The sequence below is a fragment of the Odocoileus virginianus genome, unplaced genomic scaffold (assembly GCF_023699985.2).
Source record: "Odocoileus virginianus isolate 20LAN1187 ecotype Illinois unplaced genomic scaffold, Ovbor_1.2 Unplaced_Scaffold_1, whole genome shotgun sequence".
In the NCBI taxonomy this organism is placed as follows: Eukaryota; Metazoa; Chordata; class Mammalia; order Artiodactyla; family Cervidae; genus Odocoileus; species Odocoileus virginianus.
Genome location: NW_027224263.1, coordinates 10,008,621 through 10,012,991, shown reverse-complemented (window position 1 = coordinate 10,012,991; position 4,371 = coordinate 10,008,621). Strand labels below are relative to the sequence as shown.

Genomic DNA, 4,371 nt, shown 5'->3' with positions numbered 1-4,371 from the left:
ATGTAACAAGAAGGGGATAACATTCAACTAGGGAGGGCAATACTGATAATAAAGCTCTTATAGTGACAAATGTCTTCCTCTCTTTCTACCTAACAGGCTACACAATGTCCTAAAAGGACCTATGATGAGAAAAATGTCAAGCGCAGCTTTAAGACCTTGTGTCGAAAGAAGCTAATGAGAAAGCAGATTGGAAGGTAAGACTTCATGTTTGTTTTGAAATAAGTGGTCTTAAACTTTTTCTATAAGAAGAAAATTTAGTTCATGTTTATCTATCTATCTAAACCACTAGGTTTTACAGCTTTCAGGTAAAATCCAACACTTGGTTTATACAAAGTCTATGAGAAGAGATCAGTAGAGGTCATCTAATCTTAAGTTGTGAAATCATTCAAATCCTTAACATAGTCTCTACCCAGTAAGAGCACAGCATATCTGGATATGTCACTGGTGATCTCTAGTAAAAGTCAGTTCCCAAAACTGGGAGATTTCTGCTACAGTCATGCATCCTTTAACATCTTGTTTACTAGTAAGTCAGCAATCCAGCCTTCCTTAAGGCCTTATGGGCTAACATTTTATAGAGAGTTCTCTAATTATAGAAATCCTTGGTCTGTACTGTCCACAATAGAGACATCACTTGGCTGACAAAGCAAAGACAGAAGCAGAGACATCAAAAAGCAAAGAGACAAAAGCAGAGACATCACTTTTGCTGACAAGGTCCATATAGTCAAAGCTATAGTTTTTCCAGTAGTCATGTATGGATGTGAGAGTTGGACCATAAAGAAGGCTGAGCACCAAAGAATTGATGCTTTTGAACTGTGGTGTTGGAGAAGACTCTTGAGAGTCCCTTGGACTGCAAGGAGATCAAACCAGTCAATCCTAAAGGAAATCAACCCTAAATATTCATTGGAAGGACTGATGCTGAAGCTCCAGTATTTTGGCCATCTGATGCAAAGAGCTGACTCATTGGAAAAGACCTGATGCTGGGAAAGATTGAAGGCAAAAGGAGAAGAGGTGGCAGAGGATGAGATGGTTGGATGGCATCACCCATTCAATGGACATGAATTTGAGCAAACTCTGGAAGATAGTGAAGGACAGAGGAGCCTGGCGTGCTGCAGTTCCTGGGGTCACAAAGAGTTGGACACAACTTAGTGACTGAACAACAACTGTTCACAACCATTACAAACTCTGTGTTAGTATAGAAAGTGTTCCAGGAAGAAGGAAGAGATTCTTGGCCACTAGTATTCCACATTAGGAAGCATGTATCACTACCTCTTCTACATTACTTCATTCACAGAAAATTGGTAAAAGATGGCACTTTTCATTATCCACCCCAACAATGACAACAGTGTACTCCTGGTGACTGAATAGTCTCCATATCCTGGTGAAGGGGATTCCCATTCTTGGGCAGCTGACCCCCTTTCCAGCCACTGGGTGACCTAGACACTCCCAGCTCAGGCGGAAGTGGAGGAGGAAGATGTGCTAGAGCCTGTACTGCTGCTGCTACTCAACTGACTGATGGCCAGTTTCCCAGGAACCAGAAGGAGGCTGAAACTGAAGCAACACTGCCTCTGGCACACTCTTCTAGCTTATAGACATGGTCTCCTTGTTCTCTGTCATGAGCCTCATGGATCACTGTCCTCCTCTAGCTCAGGTGCCTTGTCTTGGAATTCAGTAATTCTTTTTTTCTGATTGATCGAGTCTGCTGTTGAAGTTCTCCATTGAATTTTTCATTCTCTATTTCTATTGTATTCTTCAGCACCACAATTTCTGCTTGGGTCTTTTTCCTGGTTTCTATCTCATTGTTGGAATTCTTGTCTTTCTCTGTGTTGTTTTCTTGATATTGTTATCTGTAATATGTCTTTTCCTGTAGCTCACTAACAATTTGTCAATCTTTATAAAAATTTATAATGCATGTATCATTTGATTCCCAAGTAATCTGTCATACAAAAACCTCAAAAGCAGGCAAAACAGAGTTTTCAGTAGCATTGTTTTAGTAGGGAAAAGTTGGCAACAGATTGGTTAAATTAGTCATAGTTCAATTTTGCTATACAGCTGTTATATAGAGTACCACATAGCTAGTAAAGTGGGTTGTAGTATTATATCTATAGATACTGCCGTGAAAAAGCTCCTGAAGATACATTATTAAGCAAATAATTTACAACACAAAATGCAGGTTTTCATGCCAGGTGGCCACATAAACAACATATGAGACTCAATGGGTTAGTTTGCTAGTCAGATGATTAGATATAGCTGTTTGTGGATGCATAGAACCAACCTGAAAATATATACATGTGCTAATATGAGGAGTTTTGAAAAAACAGTGGACTGAAAAATGGGACTACACTTATTTTCCTTTGTTGCCTATATAATACATTAAAACATAATGGGTATATATTTATTTTCTAGAAAGTAGCTTACACATTGTATTTTTGTTACTGCCAGAATCAAAGGCTGCAGAGTCAGTAATTAATAATTTTAGTGTGTTTGATACATAGTAAGATAGGGGTGAGTCCCTGGGTTTACTTTTTGTCAGTGGAGCCAGATTAAGACACAAAGTCAGGTTAGTTAAATACATATATGAGGGTCTAGAATGTTCTTGATAATCCCAGCTGCTAGTGACAAGAGCTTTATTTGAACACTGAAGTAGAAATATATTAGATATAGTGTCTTATAAGGCCATTAAATCTTCCTATTTCCATAATGGAATAGTATGTGGAGAGGTGAGGAAAAATCATAGATAGATTCTTAAACTCATAGAAATGCATAGTAGTGTTCAAACTCTGTCAGCTTTCAACTTTACTACTGTTAGTGTGCAAAACTGAGAGAAACTATAAATGTTTCTGACACATTTTGACAATTGTTTCAATGCATATAAGCAGGCAGAAAAATAGCATCCTAGTAACGCTTCAAGTATCAGGTAGGCTACTCAACTGACACCTACAAAGTTATTTCTAGATGTGATTTCCCCTGTTCTAACCTACAGTCTCATAGTACTGTTGAAACTTGACCCCATCTTAATACTGATTTCATGGTCTTTTAATTAAATCCAGTTCGAAGAAAGGACTCGGTTCCTGAGCCATATGCATCACATCTGGGGCAACGGAAATAATAACGCTCTTGATTTAATGCAGTGTCTCTCTTTCCTGAACATTTTTGGTGGGAAACATAGGTGGTAAGCTAATAGAAGAGGATGAACAGTTGGGCATCCAGGGGAAGTTATACTAAATATTGAAAGGAGAATGATTTTTAAAAAATAAGAAAGTATAAATGAAAAGTATACTTAAGCAGGGAGAAGAGAAATTTAACAAGAGATGTCTAAATTGATAACATCTCACAAACTGATCATTAACTAATATTAATAATTCAGGTTTGACAAAATGGATGAATAGGTATCTCTTTCTTTCTTCCATTTCAGTTCAGGTAGGGAGTCCCTAAAATGGTCCTATATGTATTAAACACATATGTTAAATTAAATTAAATTATTAAATACATATGTATTTAACCACTCTGAGACAAATGCCCTAGTATAATCCTTCCTCCAGTGTGGAATGGAACTGGTGACTTGCCTCAAACAGAATATAGCAAAAATGATATAATAGAAAGTCATTTCTCAAGGTCGGTTTATAAAAATACTCTGGCTTCCATTTTACTTGACATTTCTCATGCTATCTCATTCATATTCTTTCTCTGCCATTGCTCAGGCAGAAGTCAACGATCATCCTCTCAGTAATTCAAGTAGTAAGGGACTGATATCACTAGCCATAGCCATGGAGGAACTTAGCTAAACACCAAGCAGGTAAGCTGGGAAGTGAATCTTTTCCAGTCTGCCAAATGCCATGTGACTGAGCTTGAAAGCAAGTCCTCCCTCTTTTGAGTTGTGTTAGAGATCTTCTAGCAGAGATTCCGCCATATTCTTGACCCACAGAAACTGTGAGATAATAAATGCTTGCTGTTTTAAACCACTAATTTGGGGGGTAACTTGTTATGCAACAATAAAAATTATTTGGGTTGGCCAAAAAGATCCCTTGAATTTTTCCATAAGCTGTAACAGAAGAACTCAAATGAACTTTTTGACCAATCCAATATTTAGTGCATTTTTTTTTCCTGAAAAAAATATATTTAGGTTAAGTGGTAAATCATTCCATTTAAATATGAGAGGAGGAAGCTCCCTATTTATTCAGAGGTGGGGTTTTTTTGCAAAGAAAAGAGAATTCAATAAAGTGGATTCACCTCAATTATTAATTTTGTTAAATTCTGTTTTCCTATAACAATTCTTAAGGTATGGCATCTGCCTGCAACACAGGAGACCTGGGTATACTCCCTGGGTCGGGAAGATCCTCTGGAGAAGGGAATGGCAGTCCACTCCAGTATTCT

General features: G+C 37.6%; 1 pseudogene; it reads right to left on the bottom strand.

The window, feature by feature from the left end:
• Positions 1 to 405: 405 nt before the first annotated feature.
• LOC139033287 (ADP-ribosylation factor-like protein 5A) lies at positions 406 to 1,395 on the bottom strand (annotated as a pseudogene).
• Between the last annotated feature and the right edge of the window lie 2,976 nt (positions 1,396 to 4,371).